The sequence below is a fragment of the Elephantulus edwardii genome, unplaced genomic scaffold (assembly GCF_000299155.1).
Source record: "Elephantulus edwardii isolate Elephantulus edwardi_28Jun2011 unplaced genomic scaffold, EleEdw1.0 scaffold00374, whole genome shotgun sequence".
Lineage (NCBI taxonomy): Eukaryota > Metazoa > Chordata > Mammalia > Macroscelidea > Macroscelididae > Elephantulus > Elephantulus edwardii.
The window spans coordinates 1,154,499-1,170,633 of record NW_006400124.1 but is presented as its reverse complement, the minus strand read 5'-3'; the positions used below and the strand labels follow the sequence as shown (position 1 = coordinate 1,170,633).

The following is a 16,135-nucleotide window of genomic DNA, read 5'->3' as shown; positions in this document are numbered from 1 at the left end:
TCTCTCTGGCATAGGCAGGGTCTGATATGACAGAGCACTCGGCTGGGAACTGACTCCCTTTAAATAGGACTGACGGTTCAGCAGCCTTTCCCTCAGGCCTGGTGTGTGGGTGGAGAAGGATTCAGAATGTCCAGGGTAGTGGGGCAGAGGCCGGAAAGGGAGACGTGGGGACCCTGAGGCATGTACTTCCCAGCAAGGCCAGTCCTTCCATCCTGTCTTTCAGGGTGGAAACCCTGTGGAGGGAAAGGTAAAGGGTCAGAAGAGACAGAGAGGAGGAGGAGGATAGAGACAGAGAGACACAGATATAGAGACAGCTAGCTATTGATTGCTGTTGTTACATGCCTTAGAGTCAGCTCTGATTCATAACAGCCTGTGAATAATAGATCTGAACTCTGTCCTACCCTTTCTCATCATCCACCACACACTTGACCCCATTGCTGCGGATACAGTACCAATCCATCTCATTGAGGGTTTTCCTCTCTTTTGCTGACCCTCTATCTTTCCAAGCATGATATCTTTTTTTCAAGAAATAGCCTCTCCATACAACATGTCCATAATATGTGCAATGAAGTGTCACCATCTTTGCCTCCAAAGAGCACTCAGGCTGCTCCTTCTCCAAGATCTTTCTGTTTGTTCTTTAACAGTCCATGTGATGTTTCATTCTCCAGCACCACCAGTCAACTGCACTGATTCTCCTATCGTCTTTATTCAGTATCCAGCTCTCAGATGCATAGCACGTGATTAGGAAAACTGTAGTTTGGATCGGGTGCATGTTAATTTTAGGCTGACATCATTGACTCCTCTTCCAGCTCCTCCTGGTATGAGCACAGCATCCAGAGTGGGTAGGGGGAGAAGACTGAGAATGAGAGTTGGGTTTGTTGACTTTTCCTATGACCCCAGAGGGTGCCCAGAGCCCCCCTCCCCTTTACTCCACTCCATTCTCTCTCCAACCCTGCCTCCCCCTTGTCCTGGGATCACGGTGTCACACCCACCGTAATGGAAGACAGACGGCAGCTCTGGCCTCTCTATGTAGGAAACCTCTCCAGAGATGTTACAGAAGTCATCAATCATTTAGTCAGATTGGACCCTGCAAAAGCTGTAAAATGGTAACAGAGCAGCCGATAGAAGAAGGGTCAACTCTTGTGTTGGGTTTTCTGTTTGCATCATACAAGCAATGACCCGTATGGCTTTGTGGAGTCTCATGAACACAGGGATGCAGCTGCTTCCTTAGAGGCTGTGAAAGGGAGAAAGACTTTGGGGAAAGGAGGTCAAAGCAAACTGGGCAAAAATACCAAGTAGTCAGAAAAATAGACACTTCCAACCACTTCCATGTATTTGTTGGGGATCTGAGGCCAGAAATAACGACAGACGATATCAAATCAGGGTTTGGCCCTTTTGGTAAAATATCAGAAGCCCAGGTAGGTAAAGACATAGCAACTGGGAAGTCCAAAGACTATGGTTTTGAATCTTTTTATAACAAACTGAATGCAGAGAATACAATCATGCACATGGGAGGACAGAGGTTGGGTGGCCGGCAGATGCGCACTAACTGGGCCACTTGGAAACCACCTGCCCCGAAGAGCACACAAGAGATCAACACTAAACAGTCGTGGTTTGAAGCTGTGGAAACCTGTCAAGTCCAAAAAGTTGGACTGTCTACTGTGGAGGAATTGCTTCTGGGCTAACAGAACAGCTTATGAGACAGACATTCTCATCATTTGGACAAATTATGGAAATGAGAGTTTTTCCAGTGAAGGGCTATTCAGTGGTCAGATTTTCTACTCATGAAAGTGCAGCGCACACTACTGTGTCGGTGAATGGTACCATGATTGAAGGACATGATGTTAAATGTTCTTGGGGTAAAGAATCTGATATGACTAAAAATTTCCAACAGGTCGACTATAGCCAGTGAGACCAGTGGGGCCAAATGTAAGGAAACCTACTACAGTATGGACAGTATGTAGCAAATGGGTGGGGAGTGCGGCCCTATGGAATATATGGACAGGCGTGGAGTCAGCCAGGCTTCGGATCCATCCGTCACCTTCTGTTTGTTGGATGGGTGGATTTGGTGCTCAGCCTCCCCAAGGACAAGCTCCTCCCCCTGTAATACCTCCTCCTAACTGAGCTGGATGTGGAATGGAAAGTTACCAAACACAGCGAGCTGGGACTCTAAGTGAAATTGTAACTCATGATGAGCTTTAGTTTCCTGTGATGCTCTGAAGACATGAAAGCAGACACCAGAAAAAAGGAAAAATATAAGAAGTGAAATGTTTGCAACCTTTAGCACAGCTTTGCTTTGGTGGCTGACACATGTCTTCTAGTTCTGCCTTTTCCAGGTTTTGTTCATGATGGACATGAACATGACTTTTCATGTTTTAAAAAAGCTAAAATAATAAAGAGAAAAAAATTGTTGTAATTGCTCTTCAGAACTTTTAAGAAGTCTGTGAAAACAGACTTTCTCAATGCTCTATGTCTCCTAATTTTCTGACTGCTTGACCATGCATGTTGAATGTTGATCTGAGCAAGATGAAATACTTGACAGTTTCAGCCTTTTCTCCATCTGCCTTTGTTCCAGTAGTAAGGATCTTTGTTTTCTTAATGTTGAGGTGCAATCCATACTGAAGTCTGCAGTCTTTGATCTTCTGTGGCAAGTGCTTCCAGTTCTTCTCACTTTCAGCAAGCAAGGTAGTGTCATCTGCATAACACAGGTTGTTGATGAGTCTTCATCTGACCCTGATGTCACAATCCTCGTCTTAAGTCCAGCTTCTGGAATAATGTACTCATCATATAGATTGAATAGGTTTGGAGAGATGATACTGCGCTTACGCACACCTTTCCTGATTCTAAAGCACACAGTGTTCGCCTGCTCTGTTTGGAATATAGGTTCTCATCTAGGAATAGATTTCATATAAACGTTATTAAATATTCTAAAATTTCTGTTCTTCTTAATGTTAGCCAAACTTTGTTATGATCCACACAATCAATTTCCTTTACAAAGTCAATAAACCACAAGCAGCCATTCTCCTGGTGTTTTTATTTCACCAGGGTCCACCTGGTGCCACAATTATCTCTCTGGTGTCATGGCCTCTTCTCAACTGAGTTTGAACTTCTGTCTGTTCTCTGTCAATGGAATGTTCTAACCATATTTGGACGATCTTCAACAATATTTTGTTTTCATGTGATACTAAAGATCGAGTTCAGTATTTTCCACATTCTGTTGGATCATCTTTCTTCGGAATGGAAAGAAGTACGGATCTCTTCCAGTCAGTTGGCCACATAGCTGTCCTCCAAATTTCCTGGCACAGACTGGCAGGCACATCCAGGGCTGCATCTATTATTTGAAGCATTTCAGTTCATATTCCACTGATTCCTGGAAATTTGTTTTATGCCAGCGCCTCCAATGCAGCTTAAACTTCTTCCTTCATAATTATTGGTTCTTTATCATATGCCTTTTTTTCCAAATGTTTTAGTGTTACCCATTTCTTTTTTGTACAGTGACCCTGTGTAATCCTTCCACTTTCTTTTGATGCTTCCTGGATCAGTAAAGGTATTTCTGATAGCGTCTCTCAGAATTGCATCTCAAAACAGCTATGCAGATACAAACAGACACAGATCAGAGACAAGGGAGAGACATAAGGACAGTCACAAAGAGGAGAGACACGGATACAGAGAAACACCAATGGAGAGATTGAGATATAGAGATACAGAGAGATCTACAGGTAGATCTACAGATATAGAGGCAGATGCAGAGACAGGGTAGAACAGAGAAAGTAAAGGGGAGGAGAGACAGCAGAGAGAGAGCTGGAGATATAGGGGAGGAGAGTGTGGGAGACCCAGGGCAGATCACAGGAGACTCAGGGAAGGAGACACAGGCAGGGATACAAAGAGACAGGATGACACACGGAGCAAGGAGGACACAGACACTAGCCCCAAACCCAGTGACTCCTCCTCATGGAGACTCATGGAATTTTGTGGCTGTAACCTCCCTGCTGGGAGGAGACTGTCCATCTGTCAGCCAAGGATCAGTGAGTAGATTCAAAACCCTGACCTTTGGGTTAGCAGCTCTCACATGAAGCTCTTCGCCACCAGGGCTTCTTCTTGGGACTTGGGTATATTATTCCCCCATGGAATCCCTTTTAAGGGCTTGGACTCACCCCTGACCAACCATGTCAGAGCTCCAAGCTATCAGCAGAAGGCTCCTGGCTGGGGCCCAGCCCCCGCCCTGCATGGAGATGCTTAGGACATGCTAAGGCCTTCGTGGTGCAGATTTTACCCTGGTCACCCTGGAAATCGCAAGTTAGAAGCTGGACACATTTGGATTTCTGCCCACGGCCATATCTTCTATCACCTAGAATGGAAAGATGTCAGAACCCCAAGGGGCTTTCTGCGGTGGGAGTTGGGAGGACAGGAAGGCTGAGGGGTCAGCTGCCTCAGGGCCGTGTGGGGTGAATAAGCACAGTGCCCCCAAGGAAATGGTAGTAGCCTGTGTCAGGGCTCCAGGGCCGTTGTAACAGACATGTCTCCCATGGAGGGCTGGAACACACAGGACTTTATTCTCTTGCTGCCCGGAGGCCGGAAGTCAGGGTTCAGGTGTAGGGAAGGAGTCTGCTGTGAGCATCTGTGAGGATTCCTGGGAGATTTTCACATGTCTTGATGTCACCTTTCCCCTGGATCTAGAGGTTCCCGGTACAGGACCCCTGAGCAGAGGCTCCCCTCTTGACCCTTCCTCTTGGTGGTACAGATGTCCTCTCTCTGCATGGTTCTCTCTAATCTCAAGCCACATTCTAGTGAAGCCCCTGCCATCAGCCCAGGGGAGTGTGGGATTAAGGATGTTCCACCCCACCCTCAACCATTTCACACCTGATTGGCCAGATGGTGGTGACCATTACATAACAGCTGAACCACCAAGATCCCTCACGCAGACAGGTTGACACTTATTTACAGGGACACAATCAATCCGTGACACTCCTTTTCTGGAAAATTAGGATATTTTATTCATCGTGGCTTTTTATGCTCACACCTTCATCCTGAGTTTTTTTTTTTTTTTTTGGTGAGAAAATTTTATTACATTTAGAATTAGCCCGCTGGACTCAGTTTAGATGATCCCAATTTTGTTGGCAACATCCAAAGCATCATAATCAGGAGCAAGTCGAACATAGGCCTTCTTCTCTCCATCAGGCCTAATCAAAGTGTTGACCTTGGCCACATCAATGACATAGAGCTTCTTTACAGCTTGTTTAATTTGGTGCTTATTGGCCTTGACATCCACAATGAACACAAGTGTGTTGTTATCTCCTATCTTCTTCATGGCTGACTCAGTGGTCAGGGGAAATTTGATGATGGCATAGCGGTCAAGCTTGTTTCTCCTGGGAGCGCTCTTCTGGGAGTATTTGGGCTGCTGTCGGAGTCTCAGCGTCTTAGGCCGCCGGAACGTGGGTGACGTGCGGATCTTCTTTTTTTTTTTGGCTGTGGACGCCCTTCAAGACTGCCTTCTTGGCCTTCAATGCCTTTGCTTTGGCTTCAGTTTTGGGAGGGGCAGGGGCTTCCTTCTTCGCTTTAAGCGCCATCTTCGTAGAAAGGCTCATCCTGAGTTTTTAACCAATTGCCAGGCAATATATTTTATAGACATCACTGAGTTTTGAGTGCCCCTTTAAACCTTTCCATGTTGTTTTGTGTTCATTCAGAGGTGCCTCGGAAGACAGGCCTGGCAATCCACTTCTGAAAGCTCTGAGCCACTAGAAACCCCACAGAGCACAGTTCCGCTCTCACACACATGGGGGCGCCATCAGCCCAACGGCAGCTGGTGCACAGCTCAGGTCACTGCTGACCCAGCTGGACTGGGCTCTGTCTGCATGGTGCCCACAGAAGGACAGAGTGTTAACTGGACACCCCACACACACCCTGCACTGCTGCCAGCCAAACAAGCAACCATTTAAGTGTGCTCAAGTGCCTTGGAAGTAAGGCCTGCTTTAGAGTAGTGAGAGAAGATCTTCACCCTGAAACCTACAGTGTCCCTTTTCAGCAGGAAGTAGCTAAGAGAATACGCCGTCCCCTTTTCCTTATGAATCAGGGTGAAGTCTCTCTCAGGGAGGAGTGATAGGGAATGGCAAAGGACACACTGACAAAGGAGATTAATCAGAACTGGCTTTGACAAGCACCGTGGAAGGAAAAAAAAAAGAGGAACGAACTGGGGGGGAGGTAGAGAAAATAGTGCAAAAATGAATGAATGGAAATCCAAAATCTCTGTAAATGTTCATTAAAATTAATAAATTTTTTAAAATAAAATGCTAAACTAAAAAAAAAAAAAAAGAAAATAAGTCGTGGCAACCTACTACCACAAGAACCATCCACTGAAAACTCTACGGTACCCAGTTCTACTCTGAAGCACACAGAGGCACTGTGAGTTGCAGCAACTGGTTTAGTCTCAGTTTTTTGCAAATTCATACTCCCTAGCCTCACCCTACTTCAGACCCTGCCTTGCATACACACCCTCCCCATTGCCCACAGGGGGTACCCAGCAGTTGGACCGCATGCTTTGCTTTCTGGCTGTGAGCACAGTGATGCTTCAGTCCTGGGCTGGCATTTGGAGACAGGAGGAGGGGAAGGAGTGCTCACAGATGCTCCAGTCAGGTGGGGCCAGTGCGGGTGCGGTCTGATTAAGATGGCTAGGAAGGGGCTCTGCAGTCTGCCCAGCCTTTTCCCAGGTGTGAAAGAGCAGTGCAGAGCCCTGGGGCCTGGGTGGAGCTGGTCTGTTCAGGGCTCAGATGGGCAGAGACGCGGGGAGGGGGTGCTAGAGCAGAGTTCCCAGAGCAGTGCCTTCAGCTCACCCAGAATCTTTCTGAGGATTCACTGCATGTCTTCATCCATCAGGCCCTGCAGAAATGGGGAGCAGAGGGCTTGAGGGTTCGTGCCTTGGGACCCCCATTCTTCTAGTTCCTCAGCTAAGATCCAGCCAGCTTATCCAGGGGATGAATATAGAAAGGTTAAACAAGCCACAAAACTCTCTAAAGATCAGACTCCCCAGATACAGATGGTGACACTGAGGACCCAGCGAACATCAGGGGGTGGCCCACAGCCAGATCGGCCCCTTAACAGGAGACAAGTAGTGAACTCATTCCAATTAAACTCACCTGAATAGCATAGAGCAAGTGACTCCTGAAAAGGCCACCAGGACACTGTGCTCCCTGCCAACCTCCTGTGGGGAATAGAGGGATGGTCAGGAGTTTTGACAACCTCAGAGATGCTCCAAACCCCCTGTGCACTCAGATATCGCGTTTGCTATTACACATTGGTGCAACCAGGAGAATGGCTGTTTTGTTTTATTGACTATGGAAATGAAATGGATTGTGTGACTCATAAGAAAGTGTGGCTAATATTGGGAAGACCAGGAATTTCAGAATATTTGATTATGTTTATATGAAATCTATTCCTAGACCAGAAACTGTTGTCCAAGAGAGCTAGGGAACACTGCATGCTTTAAAATCAGGAAATGTGTGCATAAGGGCTTTATCATCTCTCCAAACGTACTCAATCTGTATGCTGAGTACTTCATTCCAGAAGCTGGATTCTATGAAGAGGATTGTGGCATCAGGATCAGCGAAGACTCATCAATAACTTGTGTTATGCAGATGACATGACCTAGATTGCTGAAAGTGAGAAGGACTTGAAGCACCTGCTGCAAAAGAGCAAAGACTGTAGACTTCAGTATGGATTACATCTCAACCTTAATAAAAATCCTCACTACTGGACCAGTAGGCAATATCATGACAGATGGAGAAAAGACTGACACTGTCAACTATTTCATCTTACTAGGATCCACAGTCAATACCCTTGGTACCAACAGTCAGGAGATTGGGAGACATAGAACATTGAGAGCGTCTGATGTCAGGGACGTCTTCAAAGTCCTGAAGAGCAATGATGACAATTTAAAAACTAAGATGCATCTGATCCAAGGCACAGTTTTCTAAATCACCTGAGATGCAGCTGAGAGCTGGGCAATGAATAAAGATGATAGGAGGATTGATACAATTGTGTGGTGGTGCTGGAGAAGAGTGCTGAACATCCCATGGACTGCTAAAAACACAGAGATACGTCTTGGAGAAGAAGCAGCTTGAGCGCTCTTTGGAGTCAATGATGGTGATGAACCATTGCACGTATTATGGACATGTTTATAGAGGGGCTATTTCTTAGAAAAGGACATCATGTTTGGAAAAATAGAGGATCAGCAAAAGAGAGGAAGACCCTCAATATGAGATGGACTGAGAGTATCTGCAGAAATGGGCTCCTGTGGAGGATGATGAGAAAGAGTAGGGCAGAGTTCAGATCTATTATTCACAGGCTGTTATGACTCAGAGCTGACTTTAAGGCACGTAACAACAGCAATCACATAGCTGTCTCTGCAGCTGTGTCTCTCTGTCTCTCTCCTCCCTCTCCTCTCTGTCTCTTCTGACCCTTTGCTTTCCCCTCACCTTAGATTCACTCCTGGAAGCCAGGATGGAAGGACTGGCCTTCCTGGGAAATATATGCCCCAGGGTCCAAACATCTCCCTTCCCTGCCTTTGTCCTACTTCTCTGGACATTCCGAACCCTTCACCACCCACCCACCAGGCCTGAGGGAAGGTCTGGTATCTAGGCTGCTGAACTCTCGGTCCTATTTAAAGGGAGTCTGTTCCCACCCGAGTGCTCTGTGGTATCTGACCATGCCTTCACCAGAGAGACTTGGCAGTAGAGTCTCCAGTGCACTCTTCTCAGCCCCAGGAAGTGTCAGCATGGTCCTCACGCTTCTCCTGAGCTTGATCCTCTTGGCCAGCTGCATAGTACATGATAGAAGTGAAGGTGCGAAGGGCCTGATGGTGGGAAGGAAAGGGGTCCTCAAGGCTGGATGACCTGTGATCTAGACTTTGACTATTAGATCTAGACATACGGTGTCATACAGGGGTGGACTCACTCACAAGAACGTGTGTCTATTGAGCCAGCGTCACTGTCCCCATCTTATGGGTGGGAAAAGGCATAGATATTGGCCATGATAAATACAAACACGTAGAATGCCAGAGAAGCAGGTGAAATACCGGGTGAGGAGACTCGGATTCTGACCTGAAGTTGGCAGTTCCACTCCACCAGCTGCTCCAAGGGGAAATGAGGCTTTTTTTCCTTGTTAACACCAACAGTCTCAGGCGGTCACCACAGATACAGATATGGATACAAATACAGAGGGGTCAGGACGCCTGGTGGTGGTGCTGGGGGATGTGCTCAATTGCTGAGCAAAATTTGGGAAACAAATCCACAGAGTAGCCTTGCAGGAGAAAGGCCTGCCCAACTGTTCCCACAGTGGTTTCCAGCTACCTTAAGTGCAGACACCTGGTCTTGCAAATCACAAAAAGCTGTGGGACTAGGATAAGAGAAAGAGTGCTTCCCATATTACACAGCAAGACTTCAGAAGAGCAAGGCTTGTGGCAACAACACTCAAGGGAGCCTGAAACAAGACTATAGTGAGAGTGAGACCCTGATGGTGGAGATTGTGGGACTACTGTGGAAAAAACTATGGCAAGATAGGCCACAGTCACATTTTCTCTGTTCTTCTTGGATGACTGAAGGAGAAACTGACTTATAATTGTTCTGAGGGATATCTTGTTGGATGCTTAGGATTTGACTGGTGAACTGAAACCAGGGCCTGAACTAACTGAGGCTCTGTGCCTTGGAATTTGGGCTGAAACTCAGCTTGCTTTGGCTGATATTCTTTGTCTTCTCTACTCTCCAACTTACTTCTCTAATAAACCCCCTTCTCAGTAAAACAACTGTGAGTCTGTGAGTCAGCAATGAACAGACAAACCTCTTGCTTCTGCTGTGGCTGTAGTAACCCCATGGGCTGGTCTAGGGGCTCTTTATCTTTTTTCTCCTCTGGGGCTGGGGGGAGCTTTGCTATTTGATCACTCTCTCTGTATTTTTTTAGAGAGACACTCATGTCCCTCTGCCCCCATGGCTCATTTCCCCCTCTATCTAGGCCATAGTCTTTCAATTACTTGCTATGCAACTAAAAGTGGGACACGGACTAGTCATGATAAAATGAGAATTGATGACTTTGAGCTGTAGTGCTGGGCAAGAATATTGAATAAACCACTAAGAGAAGGGAGAACAAAGAGGCTCCTTTTAAAGAGGTTGAAAGCAATCTGCTCCTTGGCATCAAGGATTCTGAAGCTTCTTCTGACTAATCTATACATGTTGCAAGGAGGGACCTTTCCTTGGGGAGTGACATCAAGCTTCCAATAATTGAGGGGCTGCTCAAGAGAGGAAGACCTTTGATGAGACGGTTTAATTAAATCACTTGTATAATGGGGTAGGTGTGACAGAGACAACAAGATTGGCACAGGATAGAGCAGGGTTTAGGGCTGTTGTATGTAGGGTCGACATGAACTGTTTCAACTTGACATCGCATAACAACAGACAGTGATACATGACAGTGACTAGCCATAAAAGCAAACCCCCAGCAAGGAGGAATGGAGCCACAATAAGTTTTGCTTTTCAAAAAGCTTGTTCCCCAGCCTTCTCACTCTCTTGCTTCTTCCTTTTCCCCAGAGCATATGAGCCTACAGGTAAAGTGTCGATCCTCCATGTACCCGATCAGCGTAGATTGCTTCTGGACACAGCCACCCGCTCTAAATGCCACCAAGCCCACCAAATTCATCACCACGTACAGATCAGAGGGCCACAGGGGAGACCAGCTTCCTTGGGGACCCCACAGTTCAGAGAGCAGGCTGGGTTCCAGTGTCCCTGGAAGTGCATCAGAAGAAAGACCTTTTGATCCACTTCTGACCCATTAGTCGCTCAGATCCTTGTGGGGCCTGTTCTGTACTGAAGCACATGTGGTTGACCACTGGTTTTCTTCTGAGCTCGTAAAACTTGCCTTTGATCTAACTGATGCACAGGTCATTATGTTCCAAAGGACAATGAAATGTGTTTCAATAATTTAAAAAGTACTAGCTTGGAGCTCTGGTGGTGTAGTCCATAAGGGGTTGAGCTGCTGACCGAAAGCCATGTCTCTCTGGAAGTTCAAATCCACCAGCCATTCCAAAGGTCAAAAACACAGTCTCCTACGATGTGATTTACAGGCTCAGAGACCTGATGGGGGATGAGGGGCGGCTCCCAATTCTTAGTCCTTTCTGTCTTCCGGGCAATGAGTTACATTTTTTTCTTTGTGTGTTTTGAGTGTGTTATGTGTCAGGATGCTAACTGGAAGTCATTGGTTCAAGTCCACTAGCTGCTCCAAAAAAGAGAGATGAGCAGTTTCCTCCCTTCATGATTTATATCTTCAGGTGGTAGACTTGGAACCCATGGAGCAGACAGATGGACAGAATCCTCAAGGATCTCCGAGGGTTAGACCTCAGGCCCGGTCCTCCAGGGTTTCAAAGGGACAGAATTGACTCAATAGTGATGACTTTGGCTTAGGAATTGCTAAGAGCCTGTGGAAAACTTTAAATTAGGGAAAATGAATTGTAATAAGGTCACACCCAGAGGCACTTCTGCATCACAAGTGTTCCATATCCACACCTAAGTGGTGCCTCACAGCAGGGCTAGAGAAGAACACAGAGCCTTGTGCCCATCCCCTGGCATCTTGGATGCCCAGCCCCTCACAGTGTCTATCTCCTGCAGGGTCGGACAGGAAGACTCTGCAGAGACCAAGACCTGCCTCCAGGTGATTCCCAGGTCTTGCAGCTGCATCTTGGATGAACTTGTGCTGTTATCCAAGGAAGCTCATGTGCTCAATATCACAGCCATCCACCCTGAGGGTGTCACCACCACCCTCTTTCCCTTTGTGCTTGAGGACATCAGTGAGTGGGGGCATGTGGGGTGGGGGTGGAGGCTACCATGTGGTTCTAGCTCCTTTCTCCTCTCTCTCTACCTGTCCTCCAATTTTGTCCTTCTGTAATCTATACAAATTCTGCCCACTTCATCCCCACTCTGCCTCTACTTGGTCCAGTCCTGGTCTCACAGTCTCTACAAGCTGTTCTCTCTGTGGTGGCAAGTGGGAGCCCATGAGGGTGGGCATCTGGCCCAGGTCTCTGCTAGGGCACCTACCTCCCCTGGGTAAAATGCCAAGAGCTCGCTGTATGGCGGAGTCCTGCTCACCCTGCTCAGTCCCCTCTTTGCCCTACTTTCTACCTCTCTCCTCCACTTCAGCCACCAGGCTTTCTTCCTCTCTCTCTAACTCGCCCAGCACATAGAGCCACAGGGACTTTGCACAGGCTGCTCCCTCTGCCTGGAAGGCTTTCCCCACAGATATTGCCTGGCTTCCCCTGCACTTGCTGCAGGGATCTGCTCATGTGCCACCTCCTCTGGGGGGACTTCCCAGAGCATCGTGTTAAAACTTGCAAACCGTTACCACTGCAGGTGGGAAAGTAAGTTGGTACAAGAGTTTTAGGGAAGAGTCAGAAGTTCCTCAGAAGACTAATCACAGACTTCTGTATAACACTGAAGGAACCTGAAGCACAGTGGCTCAAGGACCTGGCTTCTAACCCAATGGTTAGTGGTTCAAACCCACCAGCAGCTTCCCTGGAGAGAGTGTCTCTCATTTAGATCATCAGTTGTCGTTATTTGCTGTTGAGTCAGCCTTAACACAAAGACCCCATATACAACTGAGCAACACTGTGGCTGGTCCTGAGCCAACCCCACAGCCGCTGCTGTGCTTCACCCCATTGTCAAAGCCATTTGTCATTCATACCAACCCACCTCACTAAAGGGTTTCTTCCTTTTGCTGACCCACTGTTTTCCCAAGGTTATTGTACTTTCCCAGGGACTGGCCATTGGTGATAACACGCCCAAAGTCTTTGAGATGAAGTCTCCTACCATCTTTGCTCTAAGACTGACATCACGTCCTCCAAGAGAGATCTGTCTGTCCCATCTGGCAGTCCATGGTGTAGTCAATATTCTTCAACAGTCCCATAATTCAAAGACATCAATTTCCCTTTATCTTTCTTATTATCTGACTTTCTCATGTTATGCAGGGATTGAAATACATTGGTGTCTGCTATGTAGGTGAACCTTAGTCTGTGAGGTGGCATCCTTGCTCGGCCGTGGAAACCCCAAATCTCATTTCTCCTCCACCTTAAAGTTTTGTCAGCTAGAACAGATTCACTTGAGGTGTTAATATAGCACTTAAACAGGGTCACACACAAGTGTGTACCTTAGCGTTAGTAGTAACACATTACTACTAAAACCTAAATTGTAGAAGCAACCTGAATGTCCATCATCAGACGATGGAGAAACACGATGTGTCCAGCTGCCCCTGTGGACTGTTACTCAGTTGCCCAGAGGGCAGAAACTCTGCAATTCTCTGTTGCATGGATGAGGAGGAGGAGTAGAAACAGCTGGTCACAAAGGACCATGTGTTGAGTCCATTTCCTCACAGCATCCAGAACAGGCAAACCCATAGAGCGATTAGTGGCTGCCTGGGGCTTAGGGCAGTGGAGAGTGAGGAGTGGCTGCTGGGGGGTCTGCATTTCCTGTGGGGCTGAGAAAATGTTCTAGAATTTGACTGGGGATGTTTGTACAACCTGGTGAATGAACGTAATACCCTCAATTATATGTTACAGAAGGGTAACGTTTGCATGAGTAGGGGGGACTCACTGTCCCTACAGCCTGCCAGACGGTGACTGTGAGTGTGGGAAGGAGGATGGGTGAAAGCTGCAAAAAAATTTACATTTTAAAATGTCATTTGCTTTAAAAAAAACAACCCACTCCCAATCTTTGCTGCTGGCTCTGTGTGAGCTACTGTATCCTCTCCTGTTCCTCGCCGTCTCTTTGATGACTAGAAGCTCCAAGAGGACAGAGCTGGGGTGGTTTCTGTCTGAGTTCTGTTTCTGGTCTGGGTCAGCACGGGACTTGCAGGGGTGCTCAGTACATACTTGTTGGTTGAATGAATGAATGAATGAATGCCTTCTGCTTGTCCATCAGTCAAACCGAACCCTCCGTTGATTGTCAGTGTGAGTCCCGTCTCTGTGAATGAACTGGAGGTGCAGTGGTCTCCCCCCTATTCATGGCCTTTCCCAGATAAGTACCGACTCAAATACAAGCTTAGCTACAAGCCCTGCAAATCTCACCGCTTCCGGAAGGTGAGGAGCATGAGAGGGAGGGCTGAAAGGGGCCTGGAGTGGTACTGGGTGTGGCCACCCCTGTTAGATGGGACACCACATGCCAACTGTGTAGGGTCAGCAGGGCTTGTGTGCACTTTGGGTTGACTGGTGTGTAATTTATATATAAATTATATATGGTAGTCAGCAATTTCACCCCCAGTAGTCCACCCACAAAATGAAAACCCAACCCCACACATCGGCGTCCCCTGCAGCTCTGTTTTTGAGAGGCAGGAGGAGGACCTGCCCAGGGTCCATCACCAGGTGGTCTGTCTGCAGAGAAGCATGAAGCCCCTTTGTTGCAAGTCTTGGTGCCTCTGAGTCGGTGTTGACTCATCATGACCTCTTGTGTGCCCTCCCTGTGCCGCCCTCACCAGCATCACCATGCTTGAACCCCCTGTTCAGGCATGGTCTCGCCCGCATCACTGCAGCTTTTTCTCTTTCTCATGTTACTGTCAGGGATTGGCTCTGTTCCTGGCCCTGTCCAGGTCTGCGCCCTCTTTACAGCCTGCTCTGTGCCCACATCCTGGCAGTTACATTGTCAACACATATCTCTGAGCGACTCCACTCTCACTGACTGACTTTACTTCATCAAGCAAGAAGTCTTCCTCCAGTCCTGGCCCCTCCCAATAACGTGCTCAAAGTAATTCTACTCCTAGGAGTGTGATCAGGATAAGTGAAGGACTCAGACACATGTACGTGTGTGTTCAGAAGAGCACGAGTCACAGTGGCTAACAGGTGGAAACAACCTGCTGTCCATTCACCAGAGAGTGGTTTTACACAACGCGCACTCCATTTATACAGAGGATTGCTATTAGGTCATGAAAAGAAATGAAGTCCTGATATATGCTGGGGCCTGAGACACGATGTCAAGTGAAAATAGCCAGACACAGAAGATGGATGGCATGCTCTATGAAATGTGGTTATATGAAATAACCAGAGTAGGTAAACCCATAGAGACAGGAAACAGGTTAAAGGTACAGGGATGTTACTTTGAGGATTAAGGTACACCTGACCAAGCCATGGGACTTCAACTTCCCCCTATGCATGTGAAAGCTGGACAATGAATAAGGAAGACTAAAGAATCGACACCATTGAACTGGAGTGCTGGTGAATAATACTGAATACACCGTTGGGGTGATGAAAGCATGAACACAGCTGTTTCGAGATAAGTACAGCTCGAATTTTCCTTAGAAGAAAGAAAGGTGAGATTTCAACTCACACACTTCAGGCATGGTATCAGGAAAGGCCATTCCCTGGGGAAGGACATCACGTGCGAAAAGCAGAGGGTCAGCAAAAAAGATGAAGACCCTCACTGACACGGATTGACACAGTGGGTGCAGCAATGGGCTCAAGTACAACTTAGATGTGCTGGTGAAGGTGGACACTGGAGGGTGAATAGGTGAGGTTGGGAGGGGCCCAAGGGGAGTGTGTGTGTGTGTGTGTGTGTGTGTGTGTGTGTGTGTGTAATGCTGTTTGTAATAAGGCCAGATCCCATAGAGGGGAGAAGGCTGACTCATTCTCTGCTTTTCAACTCACCCATCCCTTGTCTGTTTTCAGCTGGGCCCCACTGAAGACACCACCTTAAGGATCAAGGCGGTGCACCGGAAGAGCCAGTACTGCATCCAGGTCAACTCTCAGCATTACTTGGGCTACGGCAAGTCAAGTGAATGGAGTCCTTCTACAGTTTCCCCCATCACTGGTGGTGTCCTTCCTCGCAGCATCCCCGCAGAGGTGCTCATGGGACCACACTAATCTGCATTCAAGTCCCAGTCTTTGCTGCTATGTTGTTGGGCTACCACAGACCAGTGATTTTAACCTACTGAGCCTCAGTTTTCTCATCTGTCAAATTGATATGTTTTTTTCTTTTTGTCCCACGATGTTGGACAGTGAAATTTGGATGTGAGAATCTATATCACTTTATTCTAACAAAAGAAAATTGTTTTGGAAATCCAGAGCTTTCCTCCTTTTATTCAGTGGACCCAACTCTCAATCCACTGGGCTCTCAGACCT

General features: G+C 47.3%; 1 pseudogene; it reads left to right on the top strand.

The window, feature by feature from the left end:
• The window catches only part of LOC102865396, a 35,413-nt pseudogene extending 19,536 nt beyond the window's left edge, over window positions 1–15,877 (top strand).
• The last annotated feature ends 258 nt before the right edge of the window (window positions 15,878–16,135 follow it).